Source organism: Sinocyclocheilus grahami, unplaced genomic scaffold, assembly GCF_001515645.1.
Source record: "Sinocyclocheilus grahami isolate Dianchi unplaced genomic scaffold, SAMN03320097.WGS_v1.1 scaffold1128.1, whole genome shotgun sequence".
Classification (NCBI taxonomy): Eukaryota; Metazoa; Chordata; class Actinopteri; order Cypriniformes; family Cyprinidae; genus Sinocyclocheilus; species Sinocyclocheilus grahami.
The window spans coordinates 374818-387554 of record NW_015506307.1 but is presented as its reverse complement, the minus strand read 5'-3'; the positions used below and the strand labels follow the sequence as shown (position 1 = coordinate 387554).

At 39.4% G+C, this 12737-nt stretch overlaps 1 protein-coding gene and 1 long non-coding RNA gene across 3 annotated transcripts in view; one reads left to right on the top strand and one right to left on the bottom strand.

Annotated features, from left to right (window-relative positions):
• Positions 1–12737, top strand: part of LOC107567104 (gastrula zinc finger protein XlCGF7.1-like) — a 358002-nt gene that overhangs the window by 127981 nt on the left and 217284 nt on the right. The gene's annotated exons all lie outside the window — the stretch shown is intronic.
• Positions 4696–5062, bottom strand: LOC107567107 (uncharacterized). The gene is made up of 2 exons (XR_001606594.1): positions 4964–5062; positions 4696–4733 (listed from the first exon to the last, which is right to left on the bottom strand). It is a non-coding gene; the product is annotated as an uncharacterized lncRNA (long non-coding RNA).

The window sequence follows — 12737 nt, the reverse complement described above, 5'->3', positions numbered from 1 at the left end:
TTTTTAACTCGATGGGAGCGAAATGAAACTGTCTGAATGCGAAGCTGTGTGTGTTATTTGTCTCCCCTGTTCCCCCTCTGCTCTCAGCGCACCACACCTACTTTTTTAGCGTTTTTTAAAACTGTGAAGGCAAGTAATAATATTTTGTAACTGATACGGAACTTAATAGGTAGCCAGTGCAGAGACTGTAAAATTCGGATATTATGATCATATTTTCTTGACCTGGTAAGGACTCTAGCCTAGTCATCTATCATACGGCTGGCCTTGAGCAACAGTGCTTTAAGTGTGACCCCTGTAACCCTGTCATCAAGGCTTCAAAAAGGCAATCAAAATTATTATTATTATCAGACTAGTGTTATCTAATTTAATATTACAACTTATTTGTTTAATCATATTTCTTTTTACGCATTTTTACAGTGTTGGATGTTATAATCACACGATTCCTTTGAGTTTATGAATGAGGCGGCCAATCAGAGGCGTTCAGATGAATCATTGCTGAAACACTGGAGTTTTGTTGTTGAGTGTGTGCTCACTGACTGAATTCTGCTCTCTCGTGAATTCTCTCATCAAAGTGCAGATGTATGTGCGATGTAAGTATGAGAGATTTAGTCATCATACAGTGTAGATAGCTTCACTGATTATAATGGGAGTGTTTTTAAAGTGCATTTCTCACACTAGACTGAAGTCAGTGATGTTCTTTGATAATGTAAATGTTTTTTGCTGGTTTCCTGTAGCTGCTGTTTGAATAGCCTAACTGAAGAAATGTAAGCATTATAATTTGCAACTTACAATGTTTTTATTAAATTGTTATCATGTTAAATACAAATTCAGTCATATTAAAACTATTTCATGACATGACATCCATACTTGGCTGAAAAGATATAATGTGTAGTTAATAGATTACACTAACATTAGGCTGCTTATAGCCTTATCCTGTAGTGGGTTCACTCTCCGGCTATGAAACGAAGTAAATAATTAAATAAATTAGCATGATAATATTGTGTATCGGCGATCTCACAGGATGACGATACAATATAACTATGGAGCATATCGCCCGACACTACTCTCGCTCTCTTTATATTTTTAATACATTTGTACTTTGTGTGTAAAACAATTTATTTTATTTGGATGTATTTGTCTTTTATCATATTTACCAATTCATATCATTTCTATTTGTGCTGGTCAATTATGAACAATAGGTGAAATTGAACTGCTAGCAAAAACTGCTGCCAATACTTGAGTGACTCCTCCTCTAACAGATGTAATCTCACTCCAAACATTTGATAAAACTTGGAGCCCTGTGCCTACTATTGAATATCTGATCATTGCAGAATACATCTAATCAGATGCCTGTTGACATTTTCTTCTGCCTATTCTTCAAACTGTAATCATGTGTACATTTTGAGCACATGCAACGGTGTCTAACTAATAAAGATCTTCAATGCTTTTAGAACAGTTAATGGGCATTATTAAGGGGCAGTTAAGGGGCATAATTAGGCACTACGTAGAGCAGTGTAAACCACTGCTTCTTGCAACTTATTGCTTTAATATCCACCCCTTTCATTGCTCTTTATGTTCACCATGATCTTACATTTACATTACATTAAGTCATTTAGCAGACACTTTTATCCAAAGTGACTTACAAATTCTGAAAAGATATTTATATATCGACGGTACACCTTCATTGATAACGATAGACAAAATGTTCTAGTACACCCCCAAAACAAAATCAAGACTTTGTAAAAGAGCATAATAGGACCCCTTTAAGACTTATTTAATCTGCATATAAAACATAAGAAAGGAGATATTTGTTTACATTTTATTTTGTGTCTGACTGTTAAAACAAACAAAAAATAATTGTTGTTGTCAGGGTCCTGCCTGACAGTCATGTCTGTTCTGTCTTTGTTTGTCTTGTGTCTGAGCACATGGCTTTGTCTTTGTTTATGTTGGCCATGTGTTCCTCTCGTCCTGCTCACTGACTGAATTCTGCTCTCTCGTGAATTCTCTCATCAAAGTGCAGATGTATGTGCGATGTAAGTATGAGAGATTTAGTCATCATACAGTGTAGATAGCTTCACTGATTATAATGGGAGTGTTTTTAAAGTGCATTTCTCACACTAGACTGAAGTCAGTGATGTTCTTTGATAATGTAAATGTTTTTTGCTGGTTTCCTGTAGCTGCTGTTTGAATAGCCTTACTGAAGAAATGTAAGCATTATAATTTGCAACTTACAATGTTTTTATTAAATTGTTATCATGTTAAATACAAATTCAGTCATATTAAAACTATTTCATGACATGACATCCATACTTGGCTGAAAAGATATAATGTGTAGTTAATAGATTACACTAACATTAGGCTGCTTATAGCCTTATCCTGTAGTGGGTTCACTCTCCGGCTATGAAACGAAGTAGATAATTAAATAAATTAGCATGATAATATTGTGTATCGGCGATCTCATAGGATGACGATACAATATAACTATGGAGCATATCGCCCGACACTACTCTCGCTCTCTTTATATTTTTAATACATTTGTACTTTGTGTGTTTATTTTATTATTTTATTTGGATGTATTTGTCTTTTATCATATTTACCAATTCATATCATTTCTATTTGTGCTGGTCAAAATAGGTGAATAGGTGAAATTGAACTGCTAGCAAAAACTGCTGCCAATACTTGAGTGACTCCTCCTCTAACAGATGTAATCTCACTCCAAACATTTGATAAAACTTGGAGCCCTGTGCCTACTATTGAATATCTGATCATTGCACAATACATCTAATCAGATGCCTGTTGACATTTTCTTCTGCCTATTCTTCAAACTGTAATCATGTGTACATTTTGAGCACATGCAACGGTGTCTAACTAATAAAGATCTTCAATGCTTTTAGAACAGTTAATGGGCATTATTAAGGGGCAGTTAAGGGGCATAATTAGGCACTACGTAGAGCAGTGTAAACCACTGCTTCTTGCAACTTATTGCTTTAATATCCACCCCTTTCATTGCTCTTTATGTTCACCATGATCTTACATTTACATTACATTAAGTCATTTAGCAGACACTTTTATCCAAAGTGACTTACTACAAATGAGGATAATGGAAGCGATCAAAATCAACAAAAGGGCAATGATATAGAAGTGCTATAACAAGTATCAGTTAGCTTAACGCAGTACACATAGCAAGGTTTTTTTTAAATAATATAATAAATATAAAGAAAACAGATAGAATAGAAAAAGAATAGAGCAAGCTAGTGTTAGAGGTCTTTTTGCTTTTGTTAATTGTTTAATAAATGAAAAGAAAACAGATAGAATACAAAAAGATTAGTTCTGAAGTAATGAAGTTAGGTAAAGGGGTGCAGAGCCAGTGGTGGTTTTGTAGGCAAACATCAATGCCTTAAATTTTATGCGAGCAGCTATTGGTAGCCAGTGCAAATTGATAAACAGAGGTGTGACGTGCATTCTTTTTGGCTCATTAAAAATTAATCTTGATGCAGCGTTCTGGATTAATTGTAAAGGTTTGATAGAACTGGCTGGGAGACCTGCCAAGAGAGCATTGCAATAGTCCAGCCTGGACAGAACAAGAGCTTGAACAAGGAGTTGTGAAGCATGTTCCGAAAGAAAGGGCCTGATCTTCTTGATGTTGAATAAAGCAAATCTGCAGGACCAGACAGTTTTAGCAATGTGGTCTGAGAAAGTCAGCAGATCATCAATCATAAATCCAAGGTTTCTGGCTGTTTTTGAAGGAGTTATGGTTGATGTGCCTAACTGGATGGTGAAATTGTGAAGAAATGATGGGTTTGCTGGAACCACAAGCAGTTCTGTCTTGGCAAGGCTTAGTTAAAGGTGATGGTCCTTTATCCAGCAAGAAATGTATGTTAGACAAGCTGAGTTGCGAGCAGCTATCGTCGGATCATCAGGATGGAATGAGAGGTAAAGTTGAGTGTCATCAGCATAGTAGCCATGTTTCTGAATGACAGAACCTAATGATGCCATGTAGACAGACAAGAGAAGTGGTCCAAGAATGGAGCCCTTAGGCACCCCAGTAGTTAGATGTTGCGTCTTGGACACCTTACCTCTCCAAGATACTTTGAAGGACCTATCTGATAGGTAAGACTCAAACCACTGGAGTGCGGTTCCTGAAATGCCCTTTGCTAATAGGGTTGATAGGAGGATCTGGTGGTTAACCGTGTCAAAAGCAGCAGATAGATCCAGCAAGATAAGTATTGAAGATTTGGAATCCGCTCTTGCCAGTCTTAGGAGCCATGTTTCTGAATGACAGAACCTAATGATGCCATGTAGACAGACAAGAGAAGTGGTCCAAGAATGGAGCCCTTAGGCACCCCAGTAGTTAGATGTTGCGTCTTGGACACCTTACCTCTCCAAGATACTTTGAAGGACCTATCTGATAGGTAAGACTCAAACCACTGGAGTGCGGTTCCTGAAATGCCCTTTGCTAATAGGGTTGATAGGAGGATCTGGTGGTTAACCGTGTCAAAAGCAGCAGATAGATCCAGCAAGATAAGTATTGAAGATTTGGAATCCGCTCTTGCCAGTCTTAGGGCTTCAACAACTGAAAGCAAGGCAGTCTCGGTTGAATGTCCACTTCTGAAACCAGACTGGTTGCTGTCAAGGAGGTTGTTCTGTGTGAGAAATGTAGAGACTTGGTTGAACACAGCTCGTTCCAAGTGTTTCTGCAATGAAAGGAAGAGGGGAAACCGGTCTGTAGTTCTCTAAAAAGTTGTGTCTGCTCAATTGTGCTCCTTCCTGCAAAAAAATGATCTCTTGGATGTTGACATCACTGAATTCAATGATGAACTGTCTTTAACTGAAAAATGAGTGTTTACTATTGTCATTTTGCATTATTGACACTATTTTCCTAATTAATGCTGTTCAGTTGCTTTGTCACAATCTGTATTGTTAAAAGCGCTATATAAATAAAGGTGACTTGACTTGACTTGACTTAAAAGAGATGGGGTAAGGGTGGGTTTCTTCAGTAGAGGGGTTATACGAGCCTGTCTAAATGTTGAGGGGAAAACACCAGTGTAAAGGGATATGTTAATGATGTGAGTGAGTGCAGGTACAACTGCAGGAGAAATGGCTTGAAGGAGATGAGATGGAATAGGATCAAGCGGACAAGTAGTAGGATGATTAGAAAGAATGAGTTTGGAGACTTCTGCCTCAGAGAGGGAAGAGAAGGATGTGAATGAGTGTATGTTAGCTGGTAAGATGTGCTTGACAGATTGTGGTGTGGAAAATTGTGCACTGATGGTTTTAATTTTATTAATGAAAAATGTGGCAAAGTCATCAGCTATTAGATTTGATGCAGGAGGGGGAGGAGGAGGACAAAGGAGCGAGGAAAATGTGAATTTTTAAAGAGCATGTGAGAGTTAGACGAATTGTTAATTTTGTTATGGTAGTATGTCCTTGTAGCAGTGGAGACATTAGCAGAGAAGGAAGAGAGGAGGAGTGACTGATACAATTAAGGTCAGTAGGATTTTGAATTTGCGCCACACTCTTTCAGCAGCCCTGAGCTTAGAACAATGATCACGGAGAACATCAGATAACCAAGGGGCAGAAGGGGTGGTACGGGCTGGCCTGGAAGACAAGGGGCAGACAGTGTCTAAACAAGATGCAAGAGTGGAGCAGAAAGTATCAGTAGCACTGTTAGCATCAAAAGATTTAGTTTAGGGGAAGGAAACGGAGATGAAACCATAGCAGATAGCTGGGAGGGTGAGAGTGAGCGTAGGTTACGTCGAAAAATGACATGTGGAGGGGTATGTGTTGTGTCAAGAACCATGTTAAGGTTAAGAGTGAGGAGGAAGTGATCTGAGGTGTGCAGTAGAGTAACCAGTACATGATCATTGGAGCAGTGTAGTGTGTAAATAAGGTCCAGTTGGTTGCCTGATTTGTGAGTAGCAGTAGTTGTCACTCGGTTCAGATCAAAAGAGGCAAGCAGAGTGTGGAAGTCTGCAGCCTGAGGTTTATGTAGGTGGATGTTGAAGTCTCCAAGCATAACTAGGGGAGTATCATTCTCGGGAAAGGTTGAGAGCAGCACATTTAATTAATCCAATAAGTTACCTAGTGGTCCTGGGGGTCAATAAACAACTACAAAATGGATTTTAAGAGGGTAGGTAATAGTAACTGAATGAGATTCAAAGGAGCTGTTGATTTCCAAATCAACTTGATCTGAAGTTTCCTATTTCCTGTGAGAAACTGCCTTAGACGCTTCAGTGCCTGCAGTTCAAACTGATTTGCGAACTAATTCAGACTGCTTTGCCAATTTGAAAAGAATCAACTAAAAGAGTGATTTGTGAATGCGGTATCAATTATACTCCAGCAAAAAAAAAAAAAAAAGATAGCACCTTCAGAATACACTACTCATTTCTAAACATTTATCATAAACTACTAATTTCTTAACATTTATTGCATTAAAATGAATATGAACATCGCCCAGTGTAACTAAGACAAAATACATTTATCTACTCTTAAATGTACATATTTTCCAAAAAGTTACTTTAGTGTGACGATCTCCAGCTGGAGTGCCCATGGACTCCACCAGAGGGCACTGCACCCCTGACTCTTGCCACTCTCACGCACTACATTTCCCATAATCTTTTGCCGGACTCATCATCACTGATTGCATTCACCTGTGTCTTGTCTCACCCTATTTATAGCCTGGTTTTTCACTCACTCATTACTCAGTATTGTCTAGCCCAGTGGTCGCCAACCCGTCGATCGCGATCGACTGGTAGATCTTTATCACTGTCCCAGTAGATCCCGAAAAAAACAGTAAAATAAGTAAAAAAAATGCATTACATTTATGGGGTTATATTAATGCATCACTGAAGGGAACTGTCTTGAGAAAAGTTTCGATGGCAATGGCATTTTCTTCACCGTATAAAGTGCGGCTCTGCTTTGTTTACAGCGGTAAACAAGGAAACGCTATAGTGCGGTCGGTTCATAAGCAGTGTTGCCAAGTCCGCGGTTTTCCCACGGAATTGGGCTACTTGACACTGTTGCTGTGGGTTGTTTTTCATGTCCGCGGGTTGAAGCGACCCCAATAACGTGATATTTAGTCCCTGGAATGTGAATTTTACTTGAAGATCCCCGCCGAAAAATGTGTGTTTTACCCCCGGAATGCGATGATTTTTAGGGGACCCCCCCCCGAAACGCGATTGGACTAGTTTTATTGCGAAAACCTGGCAACCCTGTTCATAGGCGCCACCTGCTGTCAGAGAGTGCGTCTCATTCAGACCTGCTGTTTTTGTTTCGTGCAGATGTTTTATGTAGCAAATAAATAAATAACGCCTAAAGTCAGACCATTCTGTTTTTGATTTAAATCCTGAAATTAATCTAGATCAAATAAAAAATAACTGCCCGTGCAGATCGTGATTAAAATGCAGTGGTTGCCTCTAATTTCAAATGGCTAGATATTTTTGTTTAAAGCCAGTTTGTTTGTTATAAAGCAAATAGCCAATAAATAAATTTGCTTAAAAATCAGTATCAGTATCAGAATCCAATTTGCTAGTTAAAAAAAAAAAAAAAGAAAGAAAGAAAAGAACATCTGAATCAGCTATGATCGGCGCATCACTAATTAAAATACTAAGTAAAAGGCCTCAAATTTGAAGTACAATCTGGGATGTCTTTTTCTATCAATTCTTCAATAGGTAGATGTTGTCTTTCATAAAGGTAGGGGTCAGGGATCTTGGGCCTAAAAAGGTTGGTGACCACTGGTCTAGCCTGTAGCGTTCCCGTGTTTCCTGTGTTCCTAGTTCCTTCTTGCCTTGCCTTGTTTTGACCCCGGACTGTTTCCTTGTATCTGATTGTTTGCTGCCTGCTCTGACCTTCGCCTGTTTATTGTTCTCTTTTGTCTCTTCCTGGATTATACCTTAGCTGTTGTTTGATCCTGCCGGTTTTGTCTGCACACGCTCTCTTTGAAATCGGAATCATTGCCACTACAGAATATTGAGCCTCACCCAGATCCAGCGGCTTTATAAACCATCTCAGGCCAACCATGGACCCAGCACGCAGGTTAGTTTGCCTCCGTCAGGGAATGCGTTCCCTCGAGGACCACATTCAAGACTTTCTGGACATTGCTCACCTCTCTGATCTCCTGGACTTCATGTTGATTAACTTTTTCTGTTATGGACTAAATGAACAGTTAAAAACCATACTCCCCCATGATGGCCCTTGAGGGTCCCTATGTCAGTTTTTGGATTATGCCCTCTTGCTAACCGGTTCCCCGTTTAATGTGGGAGAGGCGGAGTACATTAAGACCCCTAAGAGTTTTTTGGGAGGGGGCCATAACCGGCAAGCTCCAGCAACAGCGGAGCTTGGTTCACTGGGATCACCGTCAAGTCCGCTTGGTTCACTGGGATCACTGCTGTCCGCAATTTGCGGAGTGACTCTGGGTCCGGGCCTTCTTCGTCCAGGGACCTCAGCAGTCGTGTCTAGAATACCTGACCTCGTGTGGAGGGCAGATGCTGCGTGTCCTGCAGAAATATATGCTTTTTCAGCGATGTGAGCTGTGGCTCAACATGGCTTAGATGGCAATGAGGCGGTTTTCCAGCCTCGGGACGAATATAGGTGAGCCGCGACGGCATCCTCAACTGGAGTTAGTCGAGCATACCCTCTTTTCTCCGCCCCCCCCCCCACTGCCGTGAGAAGCTGAGTTCCTTGTGCATGGGCTCGGGCTGAGTGAGGGAAGCGCCATGAACGAGTGAGCTCCTCGTGGAGCGCAAGGAAGAAAGGGCCGGGTCTCTGTGGTGCGTCCGCTTGGTGGCTCGCGCGGAGGAAAGACCATCCATCCAACATTTACATGGCTATTCAGGAGCTGCCCAGTCCAACTCCAAATTGGCTACAGCCTCCGTAAGGATACTCATCAGCTCCGTGTACATTGAAGTCAGGATGCAGCTGGCCTCTGAAGGGACCTCCGACCAGGCACCCGGGTTAGAGGCACTCGTCAAAACTACAATATATATATATATATATATATATATATATCACACGAGCAGCAGGGCGATATGGCTGTAAATCAGCACAGTAAACTATTTACTCTAGAGCAAATAATAGTTTAATGAGACCAAAGACTGCCCATTAGATATACCCAAAATTAATTATAGCTCATGTTTACCACTATAGAGACATCAGAGCCAGCGGCAAATTCCAGAAGTTCTGGCCGAGGTAAGGCTGCTCTCGGCAGGTTCATGAGTGCTGAATGGCTGCTGACGCCTTGGAGCTCACATCTCCGAAAACGTTGAAGCAAATTTTCAAATAGGTGTTATCTTTATTAACAAACCGCATATTTAAAGTCTAAACAACTACATTCTCGTTTTTAAAAAATCTCTTAAAACTACATTCTGTGACACAAAAACAATATTTTTTATATAATTATAGTGAATTTGTTGCGGTGTTTAATTATTCTGAATGGATCCGTGTTCTATAGTAGATATATGCAGTGAGCAGGCGGTTGGTTTAGGAGTTTTTGGCATCTCCATGTGGTCCTGTTCAGTATCGCAACTTGACTTCTCTAAAATGTAAAAAAGCTCTTTGCTGTTGCACTGTACACATCTTATACAATTCAATTTTTTTTCCGTTTCATACGTGCTAATATAGGCTCCTTATATCATTTGGTTCTTTGAATATAATTAAAAAAGCCACCTGACAAAAAACTTGACAAATTTCTTGACCTTTATAAAGGAAACAGCCAAGTGAACAAAACTATATAAATGTTATGATAGATAAATGTGCAGTTATTATTTAATTTTATTTTTTTACATGATTCCCAATTATTTATATTCACGATTACTAGTATTTGTACAGGCGTTTACGGTTTTAGTTCAATGTTGTAATTAGCAATTCATGTAATTTTATCTTTGAAGCAGATTTGTTATGTGACAACATTAATTAAAGTTTCTTAAGGGTCAAGATCAAGTTATCTGCATCTCCTGCGCTCCATCAAGCCACTCCCATAATAGCTGTCACCACTCAAATTAATGCATGACTCAGATTAACTGTATGTGTGTAAGACTCTAATACAATTATATAGTTATTATTTTATCACAAATAAATCTTTCAATGAGTAAAACTGGCTGTGTCTATAGTATTATAGATTACACAACATTAACAATAATTAAAAAATTCATTTGAAAATATTACATTTTAAATGATTGTCCCCAGATTAGTAGGGTACTCTTGTAATAGAGTAGCAGTGGCTGGGATAGATTTTAAATATCAGTTCCACTTAAAAAGATGCAATCTAATCCTGTTTACATTAAATAAGCCTGCTCCCGAGCACGTTTAAATTTACGGACCTGTTGGTATGACAGCAAGTCCAGGATGAGCTTCGAAGAACCAAATAATCCAAGATCATGCCAAATCTTCAAGAATCAAATCCAGCTGAGTTAGCAACGTACGAAGAACGGGCCCCTGATGAGACAGACTTATAGGCCCGGTTTCACAGACAGGGCTTAGAATAAGCCAGGAGTAGGCTTTAATGTGTACTAGTTAAACTGGGACATTTAAAGGGGTCCTATTATGCTTTTTCACTTTTTGAATTTGAGTCAGTGTGTAGTGTGTATGTTTGGGCATAAAAAAGATCTTCAAACTTACAAATCTCAAAGTCCACTCCAAAGGGAGATATTTCGTTTTTAAAAAATCCCTTTTCAAGAACTACAACGAACGACTCATTTGAACTACAGCGTTTGTTTTCCGGGTTTTGTGATATCACAAAGCAGCCCATTAGAATATACTGGTTGCTGAGCAAATTGTACAACTTTGCGCTGTTTTTGATCGGCTTTCACCGTGGACGAAGCGGAGTCCAGCCCGGAGTCGTCACATGTCCTTCCGGACGCTCCTTCGTCGAAATCGCCGTCCGTGCCGTTCTCAACTCACGCTAACCCTCCCGCCGTTCCTCACGCTAGCCCCTGGCCTCTGCTCACTGTAGGCCGTGGTGTGTGACGCTGTTTCTTTGTGAAAGCTTCCAAAAATGGACACGACTAGAAATCAGTGGTTAAGTTGTATTTACAACACGGTTCCAAAACACTTCAACCCAAATATTCGGATGTGTGCAGCACATTTTATGGAGGACCGTTTCGTGATCCTGGGAGAGTAGACTACAATGCCGGCTGTTCTGACTCAAAGACTAAGTACGTCTTTTATATTTAAAGAGTGTTTATATTTTATATATTTAAAGCGAGTTTTTTGGGCAGTGTAGAGTAGGGCTTGTTGTTTGTCATTTCTCCGTTCACAAATGCAGACATGGTTTTATGTTTACGCGGCGCAATGCAATGCAACGCGTAAAAAGACAGTATAAGTCATTATAATCCATAATTATGTTCCCACTGGATGCAACGAATGCCTCGTTTATAATGGGTTTTCATGTTTTTGAATCATCACTCCGGCCTGACAGGGCATCATCACAATATGGCAAGGGGCGTAACATTTCCGTCTCATGCTTGAGGTATTCGGCCAATCACAATGCACTGGATAGCTGGCCAATCACAGCACATCTCGCTTTTTTAGAACGATGAGCTTTGTACAAATCGACGCGTTTCAGAAAGGACAAACAATAATGTACAGTATGTGGAAAATAATGTGTTTATGTGGTTTAAGGTTATAAAAAAACATTTCATTACACAAAATAATGTTCTTTTTAGCAGCATCATATGACCCCTTTAAGTACCTTTCATGAACGTGCCTTAAAATAGGCTTAGTTAGTCGGAGACTACAGAATCCTGGGGCCTGTAACATGATGGTAGATGAACAAATTCAGAGTTACAGGATTAGTTTCGAGTTGACAAACCAAACCACTCCAGTCCAGCTTTGTTGGTACCATGATGCTGATCATCAACTTTCTTTGTCAACTCAGGCTTTGATCCCGAGTTTGTGGAGCACGTGCACATGAATATATGACATCACTGGCGAACAGCCAATCACGAGCCTTGGTTAAAAGTTGCTACAGGTTAAGAGATTGAAGAATATGATGAATTTAAAAACATTTACAATGAAAAAAGTACTTGTTCATGAAAGAGGACAAATAAAAGAAATGATCTTGCTTTATCAGTGCAGTCACAAGTGAAACTTGTTATATACAGCGATAGAGACTCAAACATGTAAGGTCACATAGTAATTTTTAAAGCATTATCTATTGATTCTACAGCTTATTTATATTACATACCATCTGTATATATTAACATACATTTAAAATAAATTATTTATAATAACTGAAACTAAAATTGCTTGTGTGTAACGGATTAATAATATAAATCATGTAATTATATAAATCATATAAAATAACTCTAAGTAATTATCATTAAAGCCAGACATTTTTTTAGTACTAGTGGCCTTTAATTTGGAGCAAGATAAACTGGGGGAGTGATTTTTTTGTATCAGACATGTGTCACTTTGCTCACATCTGATTGGTCCAATTTCAGTTTGAGCTCTCTTACCCAGAACATAACCTGCCCCGGAGCAGGTTAGCCGTGGAGTGTAAGTTACTATGGCAATGAACGCAGCTAAAAGCCAAGCCACTTTCATGGTACCTAAAACCTAGGATTGTTGCAAACGAAACTAAAACTTACCTGGCTAGCCAACTCATCCGGCTTCATGGTACAGGCCCCTGGAGTAAATGAAGTAAGCTTAAATGAGAACACCTGGGATAAGCCTGATTATGTTAAGTATAAACACATGCCGTTGGTCTGATGGTGCTCATAAAAACCTGGAATGGACTCGAA